Source organism: Panthera onca, chromosome X (assembly GCF_046562875.1).
Source record: "Panthera onca isolate mPanOnc1 chromosome X, mPanOnc1 haplotype 2, whole genome shotgun sequence".
NCBI classification, from domain to species: domain Eukaryota; kingdom Metazoa; phylum Chordata; class Mammalia; order Carnivora; family Felidae; genus Panthera; species Panthera onca.
In genome coordinates this window covers 117,132,859-117,147,301 of record NC_138357.1, presented here as the reverse complement: position 1 = coordinate 117,147,301, position 14,443 = coordinate 117,132,859, and the positions used below count along the sequence as shown (strand labels likewise).

The following is a 14,443-nucleotide window of genomic DNA, read 5'->3' as shown; positions in this document are numbered from 1 at the left end:
GTTAATCTGTCTCTTGTCAATTTGATTCTTAGTCCAGCTAGAAAGACCTTGAAGGACAGAGAAAGGTTTTTCTTCCCAACAAAAACATAGGAATCAATCTTTAGGACGTTGGATTAGACAGCAGTCATATATTAGATATGCTACCAAAAGTATAAGGAACAAAAGAAAAACAGATACATTACGCTGCATCAAAATTAAAAACATTTAGGGGCGCCTGGGTGGCGCAGTCGGTTAAGCGTCCGACTTCAGCCAGGTCACGATCTCGCGGTCCGTGAGTTCGAGCCCCGCGTCAGGCTCTGGGCTGATGGCTCGGAGCCTGGAGCCTGTTTCCGATTCTGTGTCTCCCTCTCTCTCTGCCCCTCCCCCGTTCATGCTCTGTCTCTCTCTGTCCCAAAAATAAATAAAAAAGGTTGAAAAAAAAAAATTAAAAAAAAAAAAAAATTTATGCTTCAAAGACTTCAAGAAAGTGAAAAGACAACTCACAGAACGGGAAAAATATTTGCAAATCATATATCTAATACGGGATGTGTATCCAGAATATACAAGTGATTTTGCCAAGTATAGTGTTTTTTGGGGGGGTGATAAAGATGTTCTAAAATTAGGTTGCGGTTATGGTTGAATAACTATGTGAATATACTAAAACCCACTTAGACTTTCAAAATGTGAACTTTATGATGTGTGAGGTATATTTCACTACAGCTGTTATTAAAAAAAAAAAAAAAAGTGGGCTTTCTTCCCTATCTTTCCAGCTGCCCACAGCCAGCTTGTCCAAACACCTATGATTACCCCTTCTCAGAGGTTCCAAGGTGAAGATGCAGATATGCTTATTTTCAAAATTTCTGCAAAGGGACCCTTTCTTTATCCCTTGACTGGGTGCTAAAATCAGCTACCTAGACTGAAAAGATGCCAGATGTCTTAAAGTTGTGACATTTGTGCATCGGAAATTCTAGAGTTGCTACTGTTGAGTTTTTTTCCCCCTCCTTCAAAAATCAATGCCAGAGGCAGGCATTTGTAGCTTTTGTCTGCTCTGCTCCTATGTCCCAGTGGCAGAAAGGTAGATAAGGATTGGCTGTCCCATGACAGTTCCTTTCAAGGTGTCTCACAGAGTGCCTGGGCTGGGACAAAAGAGACAAGGTCTGGATCTAATACCAGCCTCCCCACTCAAGTCACTCCTGGGGCTCTGTGAGGTTACTAGAACCCAGGGTAGAGGAGGCCTTGATATTAAAACAAACAAACCCAAACCACACACACACACAAATGTAGTAGATTAATTGCATATTCGAGAAATCTTTGTAATTGGCAATTTTATAAAATATGACATCTCCTCTTTCCTGCCAGAGTAATGGTTCAGAGAACAAAACTCAAAAGCCAATAACTCTTTCTCAGCTCTGTGTTTCCTGGTTTGCCGGCCTCACTCTGTGTTTGTGGAATGATTTAAGTATTAGTCTAAATGTTCATCACCAAGCAAACAGAATACTATACCCACTTCATAAATTCAGAGGACTAGATAGATCAGGCCATTCTGCTTCTCCAAAGATTTCTTTTGATAAATGCAAATACCCAAAAGGCATAGAGCTTACTTTTGGTGGGTCAACTGCTGTTAATTCAAACTTTGGGAAAGAAAGGCTTCTCAATGATTGGGTTCTCAGTATTGCAAGATCTGGAACAGCAACTTCTTCAAGATCCTTATTCCCCACAATCTGTTGAAAAGAAATGTAGTGGTTAATATAACAGAATTGATAAGTGTGAGGGTTTTGATTAGGCAGACCTGGGTTTGAATTCTCAATCCACCACTTACTAGCTGGATGACCCTGGATACATTACTTAATCTCTCTGTGTACAATCCCTAATTTACAAGGTTATCGTAAGACTGGAAAATGACATGAAGAGATGCACACCTTAACTCATCATCACGAATGGAAAGACAAGACTGCAAACCACATTGTATACCCAAATGATTGCAAAAAAATAGGAAACCTGACAATACCAAGTGTTGAAAAGAGGGGAAGAATGGATCTCTTATGTAATATATCTCTCATACAATATATATTAATCTAAATATGTTGTTCAACTTTATGGTATGTTTTATTGTTTTTCATTCTCAAACTCTATGCACTAGAAATTCCACGCCTAGGTATATACCCAAAGGAAACTCCTGTACATGGTTATCTGAAATATGTACAACAATGTTTATCTAGCGCACTGTTCAAAATTGCAAGACACTTGAAACAACCCAAATGCCATTGACAGAAGAATGGGTAAAGTAATTATGGTACATTCCCACAATGAAATATCAAACAGAAGTGACAATGATTGAACCACAGCTGAGCAACAATACTCAGGGTGAGAGTAAAGTACGACATCCTGTCACAAAGTTGACTGCAAGTCAAAAAAGAAATCCTACATTGTTAAAGCCTATAACTTGCATGTTATGAAATAAAACAAAAAGGCAAACAAGCAATAAACAGAGTCAATACAGTGACTACCCCTGAGAGGCAGGATGGGAGCGGGGCGGAACACACAGTGGAGTACTATGATTATTAGCATTATAAATGAAGGTTGGGGTGGACCCAAGTTTTGCGGTGCTAATCTTTAGTAAAATAATACAAAATTACAAAAATAACAATGTTCCTGGCCACTCCAGGGTTCCTTAACATGAAAAGGAAGTGTGATGGGGAGGAAATCAGAATGGAAAAAGTGGTCTTAACGGATCTCGTTTTCAACCTCTTTTGCAGATTTTACAAATACCTGGGACTATGCCAATACATCTCTCAGGTGCTGGTAGAGATGTGGAAGAAGCCCCTGCAAGGTAGGGCCCCTAAAGCTTAAGCTTCACTGGCTTCATGGTAAATACACCACTGCTTGAATGAGGGGGTTCAATGTAAAGGGATAAACTAGATCAGTTATACAATACCTTCGAATCGAAACATCCTGAAACTTTATTAGTGAAGATATGCAGAATCATTTAATAGACACAAACAGTATGAACTCTGTGTCATCAGCATAATGTGTTCACAATGGGTTATGAGTTCAAACTCTACCATCACCTGTGTAGACTATAATAATAGAATTTATCTTGAGGAGGTTAGCGGTAACACAAAAGAGAGTTCTTTGGCACAGAATTTTTATTCCCTCAGGATGTAGACATTTTAAGATACAACATTATGAAAGTGTAAGGCCATTAATGAGACAGAAAAAGGAAGTTATACATGAAAAGAAGGGACAAAATTAAAGTTAAGCCCAACTATCATGACTGTTTTTTTTTTTAAGTCAAGACATTATAACGTATAATTGAAGGAACTAAAGAAAGGTTTCAATAAGAATGAAGGATAACAAACACAGACAAAAATTAATCACTTTTCTTTAAATTCCAGATACAGAAATTTGAGTTCTTTTATTCCTCAGACAAGAGGAAATTTTATCACCATGGGGTCGTACATAGTCACTTTCTTCTTTCATTTTCTTGTCTTTTTCTTTCATCACCAATTACCAGTCCTGTGGCTCCATTTCCACTCCAACCAGAAGCTCACATGAATGTGTCTGTTGTATCTCCAATGACATATATATGTCAACTACCAACTGTTGCGTGTTTACATTTATACAGTAGTATTGTAGCTCTCATCTGTTTCTTTTTCTTTTACTTGAGAGTGTATTTTTAAGGTCTTTCCATACTGCAACTGCTTCTAATTCCTGAACAGTATGCGTTTTATGTATCCATTCCCCCACCAGTGGGCAGCTGATTTACCTCCAACCGCTTGTGTTTCCCAAACAATGCTGCAATGAGCAGGCCTTGTCAGATACCATGGTGGGTCTGTGTGCAGGTGTTTCTACATCCTGCACAAAGGAGTGGGATTGCCGACTCATAGGGAGTGTGCCTAACTTCACTTAGGACACCACCATTTTTGTCCACAATAGCTGTACCACTCTAACCCCCTGCTGGCCATGCAGAAGTGTTTCTATTTCCTCACCTCTTCACAAACACTTGGTATTTTTGACCGTTTTTTTTTTTGGCAATAAAATGAGAATAAGGTGTACTGCTGTTTCACTTTGCATTTTTCTGATTACCAGGGAGGCTGAACATCTTTTCTTGTTTGCCCATTTAGAATTTTAGTTCTGTGACTTGCCTTTTCATATAATTTGCCCATTTTTCTAGTTCCCCTTTTTCTTGCTTATCTGGATGATTTCCTTGTATACTTAGATATCAGTCCTTTGACTCTAGTTTTTGATGTTGCAAAAATCTCCCATGAAGCCATTCGCTTATTAATTTTATATGTGATGTCTTTCATTCCAAAAAAGTCTTTAGTGTTGATGTAAACAAATAATAACATCTGCCAACTAGACAATAACTTTTTTAATAATTGAAATATCCATTTACCAGTAGAAAAATCATATGGAGTGTGTGATGTTGAGATTTGCAAAGTGAGGTTCAGCCCATGTTTCCTTAAATTAATTTTGAGCTACCTTCAGGTTTCTGTGAAAATCAAATACCATATCTAAATGCAAACACCTAGTGAAATAGCCATACATTCAGGTCATATGACTATGACAAAAGAGCATGATTCTGTTTAAAAATGATGTTAAGGGGCGCCTGGGTGGCTCAGTCGGTTAAGTGGCCGACTTCAGCTCAGGTCACGATCTCGCGGTCCGTGAGTTCGAGCCCCGCGTGGGGCTCTGGGCTGATGGCTCAGAGCCTGGAGCCTGCTTCCGATTCTGTGTCTCCCTCTCTCTCTGCCCCTCCCCCGTTCATGCTCTGTCTCTCTCTGTCTCAAAAATAAATAAAACGTTAAAAAAAAAAATGATGTTAAGCTCTCTTTTAAAAATCTTTTTTTAATTTCTACATATTTAATTTGTATGTATATTTTATATACAATGTTTATGATTCATATCACACAATAATAAAAATAGATGTGATGTTTTTGTAGGTATTTAATAGATCTTTATCAGATTAAAGAGTCCCTTTTTTGTCCCCTTTTGTTTCTGGTTGTTTTTTTACAGTTAGTATAATACTATGTTTTTCACTATTTCTGGCAATGCTTTTGAATTAAATTCCATTTTATGTATTGCTATTACTGCCCAGGTTTTAATTTGATTAATATCAATCTGATGTATTTTCCTCTGGATCTTTATTTTACATTGTTACATGTGGTTTTGTTTTAGGAGTTTCTTTTTAAAATTAAAGGTCGCAGATTTTGGTTTTGTTTTTAATCCTGTGTAATAGTCCATGTCTCTTATAGGGTGAATTTAATTCTTTTAAGTATGTTTTTATTATTTTGCGCTTGGATTTATCTTTTTATATATATTTTTGCAGGTTATCCACCCACTTTTAAAAACATATTTAAGTATAAAATTTTCTAAGCCAAAGTTATTCAGTTTTACTTACCCTCCTTGCTAAGGCAAAGATTTTAGCATGCTCTCACTCTACGCATTGAATATCCCCCTCATTTTACTGTTGCTTTGAGGTTTAGTTTCGCTCTTGTTTCCAAAAACGTTCTTACTCTTCTCAGTCACTAAATAAACTTACTGACAGATTTTATAAGTTTATTTGTTCATTATTATTTCACACATCTTAAGCATTCCCTCCGCATTAATGTCTCTTCTTGCCAAAGTATATACTTTAATATTTCTTTCAGTAAGGGTCTGTGAGTCATAAATTCAGCCTTTGTCGACCCATAAATATCTTTATTTTCCCTCACTTTTGAATAATTATTCATACACACATAAATTTCTAGCTCACATATATTACTCCACTGTATTCTTGCAAGTATCGTTGCTAATGAGAAGTCTTCTCTCTTTTTAATTGTTCTATTAGTCTGTTCCTATTTGGTAGCTTTTAAGATACTTTCTCTTTATCCTTGTTCTTCTTCATTGCCACTGCAACGTGTGTCTAAAGGAGGTATAATTTTAATTATCCTTCTCAGTCTCAAAGTGAGCTTTGTTCTCCAAACTCAAGTTTTTTCTTCGATTAAGGGAAAATTTCATCAATATTTCCTTAAGATTTGCTACTTCAACTCTACCCTTTTTTTTTCTGATGGAACTTGTATTATGCTTATGTATTTTTCAATCTTTCTCCATTATAACTGTTCTTTTATATTTGGTATCAGTATCTATGCGCTATATGCTGGATGAATTATTCAAGACTGTTTTCCAATTCACGGATTCTCTATTCAAATGTGTCTAGATTTCATTTTATCCTATCTATTGAGGATCTTTCCTATCCTATCTTTAATTCCCATAACTTCATTTTTCATTCTAAGTTTTCTATTGGGTTCCTTTCCTATCTACCTACTCTGATTCTTTTAAGTCTGCCTTGCTTTATAATTTCCTGTTCACTTTATGAAAATTTACTTTTTTAACCTATCATCTTAGACATACTTATGAGTCTTTTACAAGCTGTTCTATTAGCTGATCATCCGTGAATTCATGTTTTGACTGATGATTTTGTCAACTCTCTTTTTTAGCATATGATTTATTCACTTTCTTTGTAATTTTAGTTTGCAAGATCATTTTGAGACTTTGAGAGGGCATTTTCTTTCTCTCCTCTCACTGTTTTCCAGCAGGTTCTTAGTACTTCTGCCTTTGGGCTGAAGACAGAAAATCAGGAGTTATTTGGAAGCCCCGGGTCTCAGTCTTGTGATAACATCAGGAATATCTCAGATTCAGTCAGATCCAGCCTGTGGACATCTTTGTTCCATTCAGGGGTGAAGGCTGTGCCTCTCTTCTCTCTTCCCAGGCCCACTCATGAACTGTAGCCAATAAGCCATAGCCCCAGGTGGCAGTGAACAGCAGACCACAGACACGTACAGCTGCCTTTCCCCAGTTAATACTTTTTCTCCCGCCTCTCCCTCTCCAGGCAAACAGAGGAGGAGACAATACTTAGAACCTATTTCTAAAGATGGCTGAACTTTGTGCTCCCCCACTGCCTGGGTAATGTTTAGCACCGACAGCAGGGCTTCAGTAAAGACAGAGAAGCAGTCTATCCAGATGGGGAACTTTAGGAGTCAGGCTTTTAAAGATCATAAGGGAATTTTACTTGAGAATGAATCTAACTGATTTTATGCTAGGTTATTTGGCCACAAATGACATAGAAAGATTGTAACCGTAACTGCTTTTCTTTGGGGGATTATATCAAGGATTCAATGAATGAACCTATTTTAAAGAATGCCAGAACATGAGAAAATGTCCCAGGGACCCCCCTTCCCCCAAAAAAGGGACCAGAGCAGAGGAAGGGGGTGGGGGCACAGAGAGAAAGAGAATGTAGGAAAGGGAATCTAGAGAGAAGCACATAGAAAAACGAGGGAGAGAAAGATGAGGCAGCATTGCAGGGGAGAAAGAACCATGGGAGAAGGAAGAGAGAAATACAGCCAGAGAGACAAAAGTAGCCATAAAAGGAAAAAGTTTGCAAAAAAAAAAAAAAATACTGTGAATACATTGAAAGGATTCCATTTTCTCGCTTTTAAAAAAGAGAACATGACCACAACCATAGGAGTACATGTACCCTATTTGCTTGCTGAGTCTGTTGAGGGGATGAACCAGAAAAGAGGAAGTAGTAAAAATGACTAATCTTCCTATCAGTGGAATGACCCCTTCGAAGCCCGAGGCAGAAGGCTGCTCTACACTAGCTGTTGCCTGGCACAGACAAGGAGCACTCCCGCTGCCTCTGGTCGCTTCTTACAGCCAGGCTGATTCGATAGTCTCTTCAATAACCCATTCATCCACAGCCTTATATTAGTTTTCGTCCTGAGTAACACTAATTGCCCTTCGGCTGAGAGCATGTGTGAGGCATTGATTGATGACATTGTGCTATTTTTCCACTAAAGCAGCAACCGCATGTGTCTTGGCTGACGCACACATCCCTCCCCACGTGGCGGGTGGAGTTATTCCAAGACCAGTGACTGCAGGGAAAGTGAGCCCTCATCAGCAAACTACTAGTGGGGTTAATAGAATGAACCACAAGAGATTAACCCCATCTTAATGACTGATCTTCCCCCTTTGAAACAGCATGGTCAGCTATCAGCATGAGGCCAAATATTTGCTTTTCTCCAGGAGTGCTCCCATTTATCCCAACCTGTCTTTGCTTGGGTTTCCCCAGAAGCAGAAGCTGAGAGAAGGTTGTGAGAGCAAGTAGTTTATTTGGGAGGTGCAGATAACACTGGCAGGAGAGAGGGGAAATGAGAAGAAGAGGGAGAGAAGACAGCCAAGAAAGGATGTGTTATTAAGCCAACTTCCACTGTAGGCAAATAGAGCCTAATCCTACAGGGAAACTCAAGGAAGTGGTGTAAACCCACGCCTTAGGTTATTTAGCTGAGGAGGGTTATTTAGCAAGGGAGCTGGGGTATTTAGCCACCGACTCTTGTCAGACATTTGCTGCTCCTGGAAAGTATTCTTTCCCAGAAATTCCAGCCTGTCCTATATATGAGCAGAGTGGCCTTGCACTTAAAGACATGTAAACACTGGCAGTTGGAAGTTAGCTTGAGTAGACTAACTGGTAAGGCTTGAGAGATGTATGGGGCTCCTACCACACTTGCCCCAAAGCCTTAGTGGATACTGTGAGGCCTGCTTCATTTAATGAATTCATCTGAGCAAAGCTTTTCATGTCTAAAATTTCATAACACGGGCTCATTTATAAGTAGTTTAGCAGCCTTCATTTGTGGTACACCTAAATTACTCCCAGCACTCAGGATCAGCTTCAACTCTACTTGCTGTGTAACTAACCAGGCAACAACATTTAACCTCTCCAGATCTGTTTTGTTTTTCTTTCCTACTGTCAAGTGGAAATAATAATACCTGACTTCCCTCACAGGAATGAAATAAAACTCAAAATCAAAATATGATCAAATATGTCAGGAGTCAACAAACCTTTCCTATAAAGGGCCAGACAGTAGACATCTTAGGCTTTACGGACTATGTAGTCTCTGCCATTGTAGCAGGAAAACAGGCTAGACAATAAGTGAACAAATGATTATGGCTGGGTTCCTATAAAACATTATTTTAAAAAATTTTTATGTTTATTTTTATTTTTGAGAGAGAGAGAGACAGAGCACAAGTGGGGAAGGGGCAGACAGAGAGGGAAACACAGAATCCAAAGCAGGCTCCAGGCTCCGAGCTGTCAGCACAGAGCCCAACGTGGGGCTGGAACCCAAGGAATGTGAGATCATTACCTGAGTCAAAGTCGGACGCTCAACCGACTGAGCCACCCAGGTACCCCCCTATAAAACATTATTTACAAAAACAAGCGGTGGGCTAGATTTGACCCACCATTCCATGAGCTCTGGTTTACCAAACTCTAACATATAAGAAAGGCCTTTGCACACTTCTGGTATCATTTATTCCTCCCTCAATAAGTCACTGAAGTTCACCATCCCTGTCTTCCTGGAATTAGAATTCATATTTTCCTTCTTCATGAAGCACAAGTTGACTATGAACACCTCTTCTGTGAAAGGCTTCATAGCGGCCCTGGGGATTCGGTGCTAGCTAATAAGACAGACATTGACCGTGCCCAACACCTGGGAAGGGAATCCTAACTCTGTTCTCCCACCAATCCGCACTGCTAGAGAGCCATTCATTTTTGATCAACAAGTGACAACTGCAATTGAAACTCTCTTAATGCCTGCGAGCAGGGGGGCAGAGGAAGCATTACTAAAGAAGCTTAAGCTTCTGGGTGCCACACTTGCAATGACTCCTTTCAAGGTCCTAGAAGGGGCCCTAGTAATGATTCATATTGACATAAATACTTGTCAAACTCACAAATGCAAGCAATTTCAATCACAATTGGTTAAGGACAGGCTACTCTCTTTCCACTCTAAAGTCTTCCATCATGCCTCCCCTGTGTTAGATGGTTTTTCTGATCTTGTCCTTTGAAAAAGCATAATAAACTAATCAACAGCCATTTTAAGCTATTTTTAATGAAAAACATTATCGCTGTTTGGACTTAGAAGTTATGGACTATTGGGACTTCCTTAAAAGAGTCCGTCTTTTAAGAAGCAATAATTAATAATAGATAAATAATTATTCACTGTGGTTCTTTGGTGCCCCTAGTGTCAGAGCACTGCTGGGGAGGGCATGATTACTTCTGGCCCAAGAACTGGTGAGAAAAAATGACAAGAACAGCTGTCAAATTCTTTTTTTTTTTTAATGTTTATGTTTGAGAGAGAGTATGAATGGGGAAGGGGCAAAGAGTGGGGTGGACAGAGGATCTGAAGCAGGCTCTGTGCTGACAGCACAGAGCCTGATGTGGGGCTCGAACTCATGAACCATGAGATCATGGCCTGAGCCAAAGTCACACGTTTAACTGACTGAGCCACCCAGGCACCTCTGAAATTCTTTAAAGAAGCAAACTACCGACTGACAAATGAATATATATATATATTAATATATATATTATATAAATATAAAATATATATATATATATATATATATATATATATATATATATATAAACACACACACACACAATGGAATATTACTCAACAATCAAAAAAATGAAATCTTGGGGTGCCTGGGTGGCACAGTCGGTTAAGCGTCCAACTTCGGCTCAGGTCATGATCTCACAGTTAGCATACCACATAGTTAGCATAAATGTAAGTGTAAATACCATGTCAAAAAGACAATGTCTTGGTAAAACTGTCTAGAGCCTTGAGAATAGAGCTGTTCACCAAGAGTCTGTACGAAGTTAGTATTTGTATGTCTGAGCTGGGACAGGGTTCAGGTACACATCACATGTTCTCGTGTAAATGATAGGGAGGGGTCCCAGGACTCAATCTTACCCTGCCTTTCTCTTACACTTTTTTTCCATTATGGTGATCACCCCAGGGGTGGTCTACTCGTCCTTCTCCATCTTCTGTGAGCCTCAACTTCTGATAATGATATCTGTGCTCTCAGACCTATCAAAGGCTGGCACCTAAAACTTCTTCCCTGGGCATCTTTATCTAGAATAGACACATAATCTGTACAAGCTTTCGATATGAGGTAGAAAAGTCTGTTGTTGTTGTTGTTGTTTTATTTGTTTTTGCTTCTAGTAGCAAGAAGTCTCATTAAGTGGCACAAATTTGACTTTGGGTACTGACCTATATGCAGAAAATACACAAGATGTGATTTTTCTTGGTATTCATGTTGTCTTAGCAATTTCACTCAATTTCTTTATACTTCTGTTAATATCCATCAGCTAAAGACCACTAGGAACATACCTATAGTCAAACAGTTGGCGTTATTGACTTACCACAATGAGAGTGAATGTACATAGTGGGGAACATAGGGTATCTCGATAAGAGGATGTTAAAAAGGATTTATTACAGTATGTGGTTGGAGTAGGTGATTTGGAGAAAACTTCAGGAAGTAGACACTATTCTGGGTTAGATGCTGTCAGGAAATGGGGATAATTCTATGACTGGGTATCTTAATAAATCTTATCTAAAGGAGGGAAGACTAGCATGAGGCTAAAGTTACAATTGATAGGGGCGCCTGGGTGGCTCAGTCGGTTAGGTGGCTGACTTCAGCTCAGGTCATGATCTCACACTCCGTGAGTTTGAGCCCCACGTCAGGCTCTGTGCTGACAGCTCAGAGCCTGGAGCCTGTTTCAGATTCTGTGTCTCCCTCTCTCTCTGCCCCTCCCCCGTTCATGCTGTCTCTCCCTGTCTCAAAAATAAATAAACGTTAAAAAAAAAAAAAAGAGCAAGATTTCACAATCTTATAAAAAAAAATAAATAAATAAATAAATAAAGTTACAATTGATAATGCAGCAGAAGTCACTTATATTAGCCAAGATAAGAGGATTTTTGGTCATTTCTGTGGTTTGAACAATGCTCATGTTTTTGTCTGTGTTCAGACATGATTACTGGGTGGTCTTGGTTTTTTTTTTTTGTCTTAACCCATCATGGTCTCAGAGTGGGCTTGTTTTATAATATTGCTAATGTTCAACAGGAAAGCACCGTGGCCTACCTGCGCCAGGATAGCTCCTGGTGACACCAAGGATTAGCTGATAGTTCCAAGCCAACTTCTGGCCATAAGGGATGCATTACTCTTTCTCAGTTTTTGTATCTTTAAGCTAATATTCCGAGTTTTACCTTTTGGATGAATAAGTCTCCATGACCACTTCCCCTGCATGTAGACCTCAGAGGGAAAGAAAATATCTCAAACATGCTAAAAATGGGCCTTAGGCTTCCTAAAACATCTTTCCACACTGCAGTGAAAAACAGAGATACCACACTTTCCTTTCCTTAGTTTCTTATTTCCTCATACCATGGAAATAATTCCATCTGTAGTTGTACCTAGAATAGACCAAAAGATGATGCACCAAGGCCTATGGTCTAATTAAAGTATATTAAGAAATGGGAAATAAGCACTGATATAAAGCTGAAACCTGAAGTGTAACTGTTCAAAGGTCTCACGATGACACACACTAACAACGGTCAATAAGGAAAGGGTAGATTAATCTGTGTCATAGCGGCGATTGTAACTAAGTGGTAAGGGAGAATGCAGAAGACTACTTAAAACTGTTCTCAGAATTCTGGCTTTGGAAGCCCTTTCTAACTTGCCTCTCCCTTAGATAGTAAAGGGGACCCTCCTCCTTCCTTTTATCTTGAGCTCTGCCCCATCTCCAGCCCTTTTACCCTCTTGACTATCACCTCTTACCCATACCTTTATCTCCCCAGTAGCCACACTTACTGGTTTTCTATGAGCTGTAAGCTCCAAATGGTCTTCTGTGCTGGAGAATAAAGCATCTGACAAAGACACACATGGCTGATATTTTCTGGGCTGCTAATAATAACAGTCACTGTCTTGATACTCTCAAATAGAAACTGAAGCTGCCTGCCAGTAGGATTTGGGTTTGTGTTTCAGACAATACACGTTTTCTCTCTGCATTGTCCCTATTCTCTATAGTGTTTTCCTTGCGTGAAAAATATTTGCTTGAACTGTAAATTGTTTGCTTATCCTGATTTCTACTACCCTATATTAATTTGCAAGTTCTACAACTTCATATAAATGAAATGATGCAGTGTGGTATGTGTTCTTTGTGTCTGATATCTTTCGCTTACGTTTATGAGACTCATTCATGTTATTACTTGTATTACGTAGTTTATTACCTTTTTTTTATTGTTGAGTAGTATTCTATTGTATTAATTTACCACAATTTGCTTATTTAGTCTGTTGATAGATATTTGAGTAATTTCTAATTTGGAGCTCTTACAGATAAAGCTGTTATAAACATTCTTGGGGCGCCTGGATGGCTCAGTCGGTTGAGCATACAACTTCGGCTCAGGTCATGATCTCACTATAAACGTTCTTGTACAAGGCTTTTTGTGGACATATGTTCTCATTTCTTTTAAGTATATACCTAGAGATAGAAATTTTGGGTCATATGATGGGTGAATGTTTAACTTTATGAAAAACTGACAGATGGATTTCCAAACTGATTCTACTATTTTATACTCCAACCAGCAATGAGACTTCTAGTCGCTCCACATCTTCACCAACATTTTATGTTGTTAGTCTTTTAAATTTTAGACATTTTAGCAGGTTTTATAGCACTTTAAAATTTTGATTATCCACATCAATAAGAATACTGGATTCACTTCTTAAAATTTTTTGTTTATATTTTTCAATTCTTATATTATGTGAGTGAAACTAGAAAAGGTTCAAATTTTTTCTTTAAAATGGTATAAAACACCATATATAAAATGACTGAAGACTGATAACTATAAAATACTGATAAATTGGGCTTCAATAAAATTAATAACTTATATTTACCAAAAGGCACCTTTAAAACAATAAAAAGATAAGCCACAGACAGAAAAAGTTCACATATGCAAAAACATTACTTATACCCAGAATACATAAAGAGCACCTACAAATCAATACAAAAAAGATAAATGACTCAATTTAGAAATGGGCAGAAGATTTGAACAGGCATTTTGCAAAGTGAATATTCATATGGCCCATTAGCACATGAAAAGATACACAATTTCTTTAATCCTTAGGAAAAGGGGAACTTATACCACAATAAGATATTACTATTCACTAAGTAGAATGGCCAAAATTAATAAGATTGATAATACAAAGTATTGACAAGGATGTAGAACAACTGAACATTCATATACATTAATGGTGGGAATGTAAATTGGTAAAGCCACTTTGAAACACTGACAGTATCTAACTAAGCTAAACATGCATCTACTATATGAGCCAGCAATTCAACTCCTAGGTATAGAACCAAGAAAAATGAGTGCGTATGTGTTCCAAAGACGTGGACACTTGTTCATAGTAGTTTTATTCATAATAGTCCAAACTGAAAACAACTTAAATGCTTATCAATAGGAGAAAAATAAATTGTGGTATATTCATATAATAGAATATCATACAACAGTAAAAAGAAAATGAACTACAACAACATGCAATGACACAGATGCTTCTCACAGACTTAAGGATGAGTGAAAGAAACCAGACCCAA

At 38.3% G+C, this 14,443-nt stretch overlaps 1 long non-coding RNA gene across 1 annotated transcript in view; it reads right to left on the bottom strand.

Annotated features, from left to right (window-relative positions):
* Nucleotides 1-1,242: 1,242 nt before the first annotated feature.
* The window catches only part of LOC145713946 (uncharacterized), a 228,598-nt gene continuing 215,397 nt past the window's right edge, over nucleotides 1,243-14,443 (bottom strand). Inside the window, exon 4 of the long non-coding RNA XR_014136738.1 lies at nucleotides 1,243-1,700. This is a non-coding gene — a long non-coding RNA (uncharacterized LOC145713946). The remainder of the gene's footprint in view (nucleotides 1,701-14,443) is intronic.